This window comes from Daktulosphaira vitifoliae, unplaced genomic scaffold (assembly GCF_025091365.1).
Source record: "Daktulosphaira vitifoliae isolate Bord-2020 unplaced genomic scaffold, ASM2509136v1 Scaffold_3, whole genome shotgun sequence".
In the NCBI taxonomy this organism is placed as follows: Eukaryota; Metazoa; Arthropoda; class Insecta; order Hemiptera; family Phylloxeridae; genus Daktulosphaira; species Daktulosphaira vitifoliae.
In genome coordinates, this window is record NW_026099574.1 from 11,767,335 (window position 1) to 11,781,117 (window position 13,783).

The window sequence follows — 13,783 nt, forward strand, 5'->3', positions numbered from 1 at the left end:
TGTTTTTCCAGGTGTAGTAATCATAGTTACTTTTGTATAACCTATTCGCGATATTCTAATAATGTGCATGTTAAGTTTCATTTTATTTAGAAGTTTTAAATAAAAGTTTGAAGGTTTACAAGGTTACAATATCGCAAAACTTAATATTGTAACATTGTAAAACCTCAACAGCACAAAATTTCACTCAATTATTTTCGCTATAATACCAAAATTGTAATATTGTAATTCTACTTTCTTTCTGCAAAATGGAAGGTAGGACTCCAAAAATACCATTGAGATATGCTTCCTAAAATATCGCCCAATATCTTCTTTTAACGCAGCTTCACGCAAGATGCTCATTCTCAGTTGAAACAAACACCTCGCACAATGACTTCAATATATTATACCCGAATAAAAGTCGAGTATTACGGCAGACCAAGTGTTATTGTGGCAAAAAATAAATAAGTCAAAGACTCTTAAATAAAATTAAATAGAAGATCCACGTTTAATTAAGAACAAATATAAAGTAACCACAAACAAAGTATTGACGTATATTCCGCTAGTAGACTATGTGAGTACAGTAGTCTAGAGCGAAGACGCAAGTACAATGACAAAATTACCATGTTGGATTTATAATAAAAATAAAGGAGTTAAACTATATATTTTTGAGTGCTTTAAAATATTACAATATGGTGTAACTTAATTATACAACTAATTTTTGATTTCCTATTCAGAAATCGCACAGTAAAATGATAATAATATATATGCTAAAATAAAACAACAGTTATAAATAAAATTAAATACACCATGCGTATTTATAGTAAAGAGTGAAACATAAGAAATTATCTAGGAATAATACACAAGCCGTACTTTGCCATAAATTTGTTATTGTTTTATTTATTGGGCTATTTTTACATAGTGTGTTGATTTAACATCTAATACGTATTATACAGGGTGTTCACTATGTAAGGAAATGGGTTTTTATTGTTCAGATTGTTTGTAACAATTGACCTGTTTTCTTACTTATTGATCTACTGTATAAAATAACACGTAACACATAACATTCTTATAATGTCCAGTGATATCATTAATTAATTATTGTTTGTAATGATTTTTTAGTAATTATTGAACAACAGTGAAGTTTATTTTTATGAAAACAAATTGTGTTTATGAAATATAAATAATTTGTTTTTAGAATCTAGCACATTTTTAATTATTATTGATAATAATTTAAGCGGTTAACAGATACACTGGGTTGATAAACTTTTGATCTACTTAGCCTCTATGCTGTCGACTGTAATAGTGTCTCTGTTAAACTGAGAGAATTTATGAGATATTTAATAACAATAAAATACCTTTAAAAAAAAGGTTATGTTTAAATAAACGGTAGCACAGTATGAACGTGGAATAGTTGGGACAAGTATATCTGACAATGATTAAAATCACTGTCATATAAACACTATCGAAAATCTGTAGATATTGTTTAATTCTGAGAAATTTGTGCATAATTACAAAAGTAACATCAAATCCTACTTCTTTAATTATATCCTGATTAGTATTTCTTAGATTTATAAGTATATTTTATGAATAAATGTTTATTGTAGCAATTTAATATAGTATGAAATTAAATTTAATAATTTATTACTGTAATTTTTTCGAAGAGATAATAAAAAAAGATAAAATAGTACATTCGTTATTTCTATGACAAACATGTATAAAAATTGAAGGACTTGATCCAATACTTGATAAAAAAATTTTTTTTACTTATGAATTAAAAATTTACTTCTCTAAATCAACTTTTCACTGTTTTCAAATCTGAAATTAGACATTTTCTATCACTTCTAAGTTTTTATATTATTACTAATTATTAAAAATGAGTATTTACATATAAAAAAATAACTGAAATAAAAAAAAAATTGTTTTTAAATTATGACTGATTTTGTTTATTAATATGTAAAAAAAATCAGTACAAAATATCATTTTTAACAAATTTTTTTGGTCCTTTAATGTTGATTTTTTAAAAGTTTATTATAAAAAAGAGTTAAATTTTTTATCATGACTTTTAGCTCAACTTGCATGTTTGAAATTAACATTATTAAATAGAAAATTTTATGATAATTAAAAAAATGGTATTGTTAAGAATAATATGCAGTCAGGAAATTTTATTATTACTATTTACAGTAAATTGATCAGAAAAGTTCAATATTTTTTTTGCAATTTTATTGTAATAGATCACTTAAACAGAAATCATAGTAATCATTTCTAAATAACTTTTGGTATTTAAAAAGATTCGACAATTGAAATATTCAGGAATTAATTAATTTTAATGATTTACTTTTACTGAATGCGATATGAGGACGTCTGATGTGAGCGTAGATGATGTGGGAGATCGTGTCAAGTGGAAGTTTAGGATAAAGGTTGCCGGCCACAAGTAGAAGAGATTAAGGGTAGGAAAAATAAGAAGACTTATACTAAAAAACCAATCAAAAAGTTGTTAAAAAAATCTACTCAATTGAGTGTATTATAAAACTTGATTATATATGTTGAAATTCATTATTAAATTCAGGTGAAACTAAAAATAATTTTTTTTTAGAAATGATTTGTTTAGCAACATGTCACCTAAAAATTTGAAATATAGACTGGTAGTAACACATACCAATAGAGTTAAAAAATTGATAAATTACAAAGAAAAATGATTTAATTTTGTAGTTGAAACCTATTATCATCATATCAAACCTAATTTGACAGTAAATATATAAAAAATATTAGAATTTTAATTGTCTATAAGGAGATAGCTAGTTAAGAAAATTTGTATTTGATAAAGGGGATATTTTTCAATTTTTGAGGGTAATATCTTTAACTAGACAATATTTGTGATCATTAGACGTATCGCTAAAAAAACTGGTGAAGTGATCATAGAGAAAAATTAACGACACAAAAAAATAATTTTTATAAAATATAAATAAGAAATGTCTTCTCAAAAGGAGAAACTATAGCGATGGTGTCCTTGTATTCATTAAAATTATTGAATCTAAATGAAATTAAAATCAAACGAGTTAAATATTTTTTTCTAACTCAAAAAGCTTTGCAAGATATTTTAAAATAAAATAAAATACAATAACGAGAATTATAACACACAAAAACATATTTTTTAATACGGTAGCCGTTTTCACCATGAAGACAAAATAAAGTTTGAAATTTGTTTTTCCATATTAAAGTATATTACATAAGCTTTAATTTAAGATGTATATAAAAGTGTCAGTATTCCGAAAAATTTTCAACAGTTAAGATGAAAAAGTTATCATTTTGAATCAGCTCTATGGGCAGTTGAAGGGCTAGATTTTCAAAAATAATATATTAAATTGTATTCTTTGCGTGTGTCTCTTGTATTTAACTTTATTCATTTCACATAGTTTAAAATTATTTGTTAAAACGATTAACACTTTGATTAAAAATAAATACGCTTCTATAACTCACAAATAATCTTCATATTAACACACCTACTATAATTAAAAAAAATTCTTCGAACAACTACAAGACAACAACTGAGATTCTACATCATTACTAAATATCAGGTAAGAGTAGTTTTAAAATATTAACTAAAAATAAATATAGTTTAAAAAAACTAAAAAAACACGCTTTTAAAGTACATCGAACTAAAAAGTTAAAAATAATTTTTACAATAAGCTTAAAGAAATAATGAACAAAAAATACTAGTTAATAAAAAATACTTTAAAAGAGTGTTTTTTTAAACTATATTTATTTTTTACTTTTTAGTTTCATGTTATGATAGTAGTTACTATTAATATCATGGTTGTAACGGGTAACGGGAATACAGGGTTCCATTCTGGGAAGGGAGTCTGAGTAACGGCTACCACATCCAAGGAAAGCAGCAGACGCGTAAATTACCCACTTCCGAAACATGGAGGTAATGACGAAAAATGACGATACGGGAATCATCCTTTGTAATCGGAATGAATATCTCTTAATGAAAATAAAACGTGTTGATATATATTTTTAATAGTAATTAGAATATATATATATATACATGTAAAGCGACCTAAGTGCGTAAACGTATCATGCACGAGGTATAGCTGTGTTTTGTGAGCGGGCGGGGCGCCGGGTAACGTTGTACGCGACGTATATGCGGCGGCTGTAGGAATATATATATATATATACATATATACATACTTATATATAGTATCAATGTGTTATCGGTGAGCAGGGTGGGGTGAATGCGTTACGACAGTCTAGTCTCAAGGCCATAGACGACGGGATACGCGAGAATAATAACACGTGGCAGGTGGAGATTTACAAACGCACAACAAACCCACAAAATACATGTGAAACTAATATAAGCTTGTTAATATTAAGTAATAACAAAGATCTATCCATAGATTTTATAAACATGGATGAACATTCATAATTGAGGCCTTTGTGTTTTCGCGGTCCTGAAGTGATATGAAAATGAGGCTGTTTGTTTACATATTAATTGTGATAAGCGCATAAGATACTGTTTTGTAATTTTGTAATAAGTTATAAATTATAACATCACTCTTGCATTATTATAAATTACATAACTCATACTAATTATTTATAACTAACCATAAAATAATAAAAAATAAAATCTTATCATGTAATAATACAAACAAATAGCCTCAAATTACTATCATCATGTCTTCACTGATAAAAAATCAATGTCATATCCTTGTTTATAAGATCTATGTATCTATCCCTCTTTATGAATCGTTATCTTAATAATATTCATATCTCGTACTATTAAACATCTTTCTTTGGTTATTACCACAGATCTTATAAACATGGATAGGACATTCGTATTTGAGGCCCTTGTGTTTTCGCGGTCCTGAACTGATAAGAAATTGAGGCCGTTTGTTTACATTTCAATTATGATAAGAGCAGAATATACTGTTTTAGCTTCGATGCGAAGCTGGAAAGTATTAATTTTACTATGATGTGTTTTTTTTTGTGTCTGTTATCACTCTTTCTCAGCTCTCACCGAACTGATTTCTTTCAACGATACTTCAAAAGATCACAAATCGTATCTAGTCGAAGACATTACCCTCAATAAATGAAAAAATTTTCCTTGTTTCCCATAAATGGGGGAAATCTCCAAAAAAATTACAAATTTAAAAATCGCCAATTTTTGACACTTTATCAATTTTTTTTACTTAAAACCGCCATAACTTTTTTATAAATGACCAAATCAATATAATTTTTTTTTATATAGATACGAGAGGTACTTACCTATTATTTTGTATATTTTTTTTATAAATCTGATCCTTTATCTGCCTACAGGGGGGGATTCAAAATGACAACTTTTTCACAAAAAATTTACTTTTTTAACTTGACTTTTGAAAGTGTACGGTAAATACTGACACTTTTATATATATTTTAAATTAAAGCTAATGTAATATACTTTTTTATACAAAAAGAATTTTGTACTTTATTTTATCTTCAAGATGAAAATGACTACCAAATGCTATTTTTGTGTTAAAATTCTCGATTTTATTTTTTACATTTTTAACTTTATAATGCTATAACTTATTGAAAAGTGTATGAATCAATACAATGTTTTTATGAGAAATAATATTTATATCCCTTTTCCATTCGACATACTTTATCTTAATCAGAATATTAATAAGGAAATAGCAGATCATGTAGTTTGACAGAAATTAAGAATCTCATAAAACCAAGTCCTGATGTTGAGATAATCTGTAATGTAACTGAAAAAATATTTAAACAGTACATTAATTAAAAGTAGGTCTTATATATTGTCAGTAAAGGAAAAAATCTGAATATTGCAATTTCCTTAAATTTAAAGCTGCTTTATGAATTTTATAGACTAAACCTAACGTAAAAAATCAATTTAAAACTTTAATCCTCAATTTATGTTTTAATTGTTATATATATATAATGTATAATATACTTGTGAAACCTTGCTTTAGATGATAAACCAAACAAAAAGAAATGACAGAACAGACTTGATTACAATATAGATATCACTACTTCAATAGGCATACTTTTTTTTAAAAGAGTGTATTACAATTATGTTTTTGTGAAGATATAATTCCCGAAAATATTATGGTAATTTTATATCATTTAGTAAGACAATATTTTTTTAAAGATGTACAATTACATTGTATATTATTTTACATTTTATGTTTAATTTTAAATTGTGATGAAAAATTGTTAAGTTATTAAGATTTTAAAAATTAAATTTACAAATTATTTTGTTTTTGTGTAAACACATAGGTTTTTTTATACAAATCATTTGGTATTAAAATGGTGCTCATAATGTATATATAGAATATATGTAACACGCTTCAATTTTGAATATGATTTTGATTTAACAACCTAAAAAAATGTTTAATAATTCTTCCAGATACTATTAGTTAGTAACTGTATGAAAAATTAATTTTAAGGGGAATAAAGTGTTATGTAATAAAGAGAAAGTTTCTATAAGAATATTTAAGAAAAAATAATATATATATCCATAAGCGCTCTTATGTACTTAGTGTATTTCAAAGGAGTTCTTAAATGTAATATGATGTGATGGCTGAGCACTATCCAAAAATTCAGAAAAATCATTTATATCAAAACTTAAAAATACTTTCTAGGGTGGGGAAAAATGAAATGTAACCTCCATAATACTACAAAACCAATTCTACGCTTTCGAGAAGAAAGAAAATCATTAAAATGAAAATAATTACAAAATTAAAATATTCTTTAATGCTTGATAGAAGTAGAAAAAAATTATATGATATGTTATAAAAATTTTTGTACGAACTTTCTTTGTTTAAATTTTTAAAGGTTCTGGATTGGTACTGGGAATGATTTTTCTGAAAATAAAAATTTTAATTCCAGTTCAGTTTTGAAATATTAAAAAGATTCTGGTTCAAGAACCGAGTTTTTAGGTTCTGTTCGAATTCCAGGTTGTAATTATTATTTTATTCTAGTATCTATTCTATACTCTTGGATTAGTTATCTACTGTAGCTTAATAATAATATTGTAATAACTATAATAAAGTGTTTATTCAATCATTCCAAATGTTAATATTACCATTAATAATTAACTATGACTTTATATTATTGTTTTATATTATGATAGAAACATATTGTGGAATATTCGACTTGTATTTCAAATAATATAAATGATTAATCTTAACAAATTTTAACACGAATATTCCATGAACTTCTTTGGGCAGAATTTTATGTGAACTTCTTGTGTTCTTTTTGAATATTATCTTCCATCATCATTACGTGTTCGTAATTTAGATCTTACTAAGGTGTAATAAAATTGCATAGTAATTAAAATATACTTTTTCTCGAATCATATTTAATTATTTGTAATTAAACAATTAATTAGATTAAATTATTAATTATTAGATTAAGTTAATTATTTAATAATTTACCAACATTTAATAAATGTTGATAATGTCTTCTCCATACTTATACGATGTAATATAAATTTTTAAAGTAACTCTTAAAAATCAAAGTTAATATTAAAAAATGTACATAATGCGTAAACATCTATAAACAAATTAACAGATGTTACTGTATATTTATTCCCTAAATAAATTATTTATTACATTAATATTAAATGAGCAGCAATAACATTTTTATACTAAAAAACACTTGATGATGTATCAAACATTATTTTTAGTATTGACTGTTATAAAGAAAAGATTATTAAATATATAACTTAAAATTTAATTATAAATTTTGTAATTTTTCAATATTTCTAAGATATTGACAATGAGATGTTATAAGGAAAAAATGTTTATTATATCTTTTTATAAGAAAATCCAACTTGTGTATTATATAACTATTATATTAGTATATATTATAAATCAGGGCTAGAAATCTAAATAATTTTGGTTTTTCAAAAACGTTAACTATATTTGGTAAGTAAGTTAACCTATTTCGAAATTTTTCAAGAATTTTTAAAACCTTAAATTTAAAATATTACCTTATAAATACCGAAATTCGTTTTTGATTGATTCAGGGTCTTAAACTTTAATTAAGTCAAATGTTAAAAACAATTAAGTTTTTAAATGTAGCCTCATAATATTTTTAATCTGTTATAGATTTTTTAAAGGGTACTAAAAAAAAATACTGTATAAATGAACTAATTTGCTTGATGTAAGTAAAATTTATAAAAATCGAAATTATTTCGGTTCTACCCCTGTTATATATAATTGTCTTAGTCTGCCATGTGTTAGGGGATCTTAAGGGCCTGAGTCTTCTGTTCAAATATACACTATAAATATAAGTGCGCAAGATGAGACACAAATATATGACGTATTCAATAAGTTTTAATCCAACAATTTCCGCTGTAATTTTATTTGAACAACTATTGCAAATTTGACTATTATTAAGATGAGCTAGTGGCAAATTATATTTGTGAGATAGAGGCAACTAGAAAAACATTATTGAGAGAGTGATTTACGATGAGAAATATAATTTCTCATCGTTCTTATTTTTTTTTTACTAATAATCATAATTTTCTAAATTTTTGGAGGGAGCTAAGCTCTTTTAGTTATAGAAGAAGGTATAAGGTTAATTTGACACTTTTAAGTATTAATTAAATAACTTAAAGATAGTATTTATCTTTAAAACTTTAAATTTGGTAAAAATACTCCTTGTTATATTAAAATCAATTGGTAATAAGCTCATTAATTCATATTAATTATTTTAAGAATTATTATTCATAAAAAAAAAAAAGACAAAATCGCAGTAATTGACAGTACAAATAGTTTAATTAAGGTAATCCTTAAAAGGTATGCTATACGGAGTGATTACTTAAATATGATTCAAGTATTTAAAATAACGTCAGTACGTGAAAAAAAAATCAAAAAGGAAAAAATATTCTAATAACATCTTAGTTATTCTTCTAAATAATTATTAGGTTTATTTTATTCAGTATCTGAGCAAATTATAATTAATAATAAGTAATTAAATTATAAATATATATAAATGGTAAATATATAAATTGAAATTTTTATATAATGGAAATGATCAACTTTGTTAATTCATTTTTCTTCTAGTACTCTTCAAATTTGAATAAAACTTAAAATTATCTTTTTTTCCTAATATTTTTCTTTAGCTAATTCAATGAAAAATTTTATTTTTATTCAGACTAAAATTAAAACTTTATGCCATAAAAAACAAAATTTAATTGTTCTTGCGAAAGTTTTAAAACAAACATACATGTTCATTTATACTNAAGTTTTAAAACAAACATACATGTTCATTTCAAATTTTTGAAAAATTTGTCATTGTTTGATTAATATATTTATAAATATTTCCATACAATTTTCGCATATACAATACCAATGATTTCAGTTAATTATTTAAAATAACAGTTGAGTTAAACTTAAAATTACCCAAAATATGTATATCATTAAAACACGTATGCAGCGTTTAATTAAAAAAAAATCGATATCTCTTCTAACCCCAATATTATATCTATATAACAAAAAATATAATTTTCTGAATTTTTTACAAATGTATGTGATTTTTAACTGATTTTTTTTTAATAACTAGTTTTAAAGATAAAACAGTGCAACCAACACCAAAATATATAAAACAAATAAAAAAAATGTTTGTTATCTTTAATATATTCTTTCTATTCTGTTTTAAAAGTTGTAAAACGATTCTTAGCTTTCTCTTACATCATATATCCAAAAAATAAATTTTAATGAAATAAACTTTTTTTAAACTAGTTAAGTTAAAAAAAAATATTTTAATTTAGCTAGTTTTATTTATAATTTGGTAACTTTTAATTGTTAATTTATTGTCATTATTCATACTTAACATAACTTAACTTAAGTTAATTATATCCATTTCCATTGATCTTTGAACATAACTATATTATTTTAATTTAAAATCATCTTGCCCCAATCGTCATACAATACCGTTATCTTCTATGTATGATTTGAGAGATTGATGTAAATCAAAATGAAAGAGTTTATTGATATAATTTTTCTCCCACTTGAATAAAATAGAAACATTTATAATATAAAGATTTAAAAATATATTTGTATTTAAAATTGTAGTATAAACATTTTGTCAAATCATTTCAAATAAAGTCAACCCAAATAGTTGATATATTTTTGTATTTTGAATCAAAATATTTAGAACTTCTAGTTAACAATGCCCGAGGTATCATGTATATGAAATGACTAAATATCAGTGATAGAATACATATCTTGAGATCAACTCTTTTAACGGTAACTAAAATATCAGGCATAGCTCCAGGACTGGTGCGACAACAAGTATACAGTACTACTGCGTTGAGAAATTACTTTTAATTATATTAATAGACTACTTCATTCTATTCAAATTAAACCTATTCATAAATGAAGGGTGTCAATAATATGTATAGTCGTTATTTATTTTAATTATTAAGTAAAATAATACGCAGAAGAAGTGTACCTTTCAGTGTATAATTATGATTGATGAATTTCATAATGGAGGAAAACATAGTCCAAAAAAATGATTGCTGTCAGTGAGGAAGCTTATGCTCCCATATATACTACATAGTACTTAAATCTTTTATTGTATTAATCATGTAAGTATTGGATGCAACAGATACTATTTAACATGTCTAATATATAATTAGTATTGATAAGAAATAATATTTTTTATAAACTATTATGCTGCCTCTTGGTAAATATTCTTTACCTTAGGTCTAAAAAGGCTAATATAAAAAATTATCTATTTTCAAATAACTACTGTAGAAATACTTTATATGTTAGTAATATCATCTTAGTTACACCTAAAAAAAAACATCATTACACTAAAAGAAAAGAAAATCATGTTGTTAACATACTTAAAAATTCTTTAGTAATTATTTGAAAAGACAATTTTTTTTCCATTTTTATCAATAAGCTCTTCTAGACTTAAAGCATAGATTTATATAATAATTTTTACCAAAAGATAGCATAAGAAATTTACTGCACTAAACTACAGTGAATGTAGTGTAGTGCAATGAATCATTCAATCACTGTTTTAGAACTATTATTCAGCTACACTGTTTTTGGTTTTCGAATAGATTATCATACAGGAACGTTACAGTAACACAGACTTTGCTCCTATACGGGTTCCCTTAGCGATTATAAGGTTACATCAGGTTGACAGCCAGTGTAAAAATTTTGTCAAATCATTTCATTAATGGAATCAACACAGATAGTTGGGATATTTTTGTATTTTAAATTAAAATATTTATGGATTCTCGTTGACGGAGCCTAAGGCATAATTTATATGAATTGACTGAATATTAATCATAGAATACATTTCTTGAGACAGAGGGTAAAATAGAGCTTGTTTCAAAAGATGATGACAATTTTAAATGTATCATATTTATTTAAAAAATGAAGATATAAGAGTGGAATGAAGTTCAAAATATTCATAAAATAATCAAGGTTTATGTAGTTTAGTTACAACTTATAAATGTTATGATATATAAGATCACCGGACAAACGTTTCTTATTATATCTTATGTCACAGCATCTCTAATACTGTTTTGAGCTTTTCCAAGTCTGTAAGTGGTGGTGGTACGTAAACTTTAACTTTTAAAAAGCTCCATAAAAAGTAATAACACAATGTGAGGTCTGGAGAATGTAGTGACCAGGAATGAAACGCCAAATCATTGTATCCTTTACGTCCAATCGACTATTGAGGGAGTTTGCCGTTTAAATACCATTAACTATTAACTTACAATATGGTGGTACTCCATCTTGTTGAAAACCATAACAATTCCATAAGTTCTTCGAAAATCACATTGAACAGTTGTTATCAATTAGCACTGACTAAAACAGAGGACGCAAAACGCTATTTGTGGCGGAGTCGTCCATTTCGAAACAAGCTAACGGCAGTTCATTAATTATTACAAAATTTATCAGCAACATAAAATAAACATAACTCTCTTTTTTTCTAATAGTTTATAGGTCGTTAAATTGCGACTAACGATTGCTGAGCTATAGCAGTTAGTAATTAGATAAATACTTTTGAAACACGTTATATATTTGGTATCTCCAAAAGAGATCCTAAGAAAAATAATCGGAAAATTTGTTTCTTTTCAACAATTTTTTCTTTTTACTCGTCTCTTTTAAAAAATAATGATCCAAAATAGGGTGCTAAAATGTATAAAATATCTGAATTATTATCTTATCTTTATTAAAAAATAAATTGTTAAGATTTTAATTAATATTAGCCACAAGTGATAAATTTTTATTACATTGGAAATAATTATTTAAATAACTCAAATTTTTTTTGTTAAGATAATAATTCCGATTCATAATCTGGTAAGGTCCTGTTATGTATGAAGTCCGCCAGGATTCCTGCTTTTACTTATTTAAAGATTTAGTATTCAAAAATCTATATTAGTAGGATTATATATATAATTTGAATATGAAAGTTGTGGATAAATTAATAAATAATAATTATTTATAAAAAAAATCTGAATTTTTAATTATTTTTTAAGATTTTAAAGTTGAGAAATGATTAATTGAAAATAGCTTTTATTGATATTTTTTTATAGAGTCGTGCTTTTAAAAAGTTATCCATTAGTGGAATTTAAAAAAAAAAATCAAGAAATTTTTATAAATGTTTACTTTAGTTTGTAAAATCAAAGCATATAATATTTTATTTATATATATATATATATATTATTTAAATTAATTATTTGAGTAATATTTTAATCCTAATTTGAGTATTTTTAAAATATTAACATTATTTATATTAATATTTAAATATATTTTGATATAATATTAAGTCAGTTCCTTAGTACGGTCCTTAGACCTAAATAATTTTTTGGGTTACCGTAGGGTTTCGTTTTTATATTTTTAATAATTTCAATAGGGGTTTAGTTTTTAATAGTATTGTTATTTCGGTTTAGAAAGGGTCACCCTGGCCTAGTGGGTAGAAACGTATGTTTTGGCTCACAGGATCCTTGTTCGATCTCCAGGGTTGCCAACGAGATTTTAGCTTCGATGCGAAGCAGAGAAGGTATTGGTTTTACTATGATGTGTTTTTTTTGTGTCCGTTACCACTTTTTCTCAGCTTTCACCAAACGGATTTCTTTCAACGATACGTCAAAAAATCACAAATCGTATCTAGTCGAAGACATTAACCTTAAAAATTGAAAAAATTTCCCTCGTTCCCCGTAAATGGGGAAAACCTCCAAAAAAATTACAAATTTAAAATTCGCTAATTTTTGAAATTTTTTCGATTATTTTTACTAAAAATTGCAGTAACTATTTCAAAAATTAACATATCAATATAATTTTTTTATATATATGCTTGATGTCTTTACCTATCATTTGGTATATTTTTTTTGTAAATCTGACACTTAACCTGCCCACAGAGGGGGATTTATAATGACAACTTTTTCACAAAAAATTAACTTTTTCAACTTAACTTTTGAAAATGTTCCGGAAGGTCTGACACTATTACATATATCTTAAATTATAGCTAATGTAACGTAGTTTATTATGGAAAAATTTGACCTCTGGACTCTTCTTCGTGGTGAATATGGCTACCGAATGCTATTTTTGTGTGAAAATTCTCGATTTTATTTTTTCATTTTTAACTTTATAATGCTATAACTTATTGAAAAGTGTATGGATCAACACAATTTTTTTATGAGAAATAATATTTTTTAATAATCCCTTTTTCATTCGACATACTTTATCTTAATCAGGATATTAATAAGGAACTAGCAGATCATGTAGCTTTTGGAATAATACACCAATTTTTTAAAATTAAACACTATCTAAAG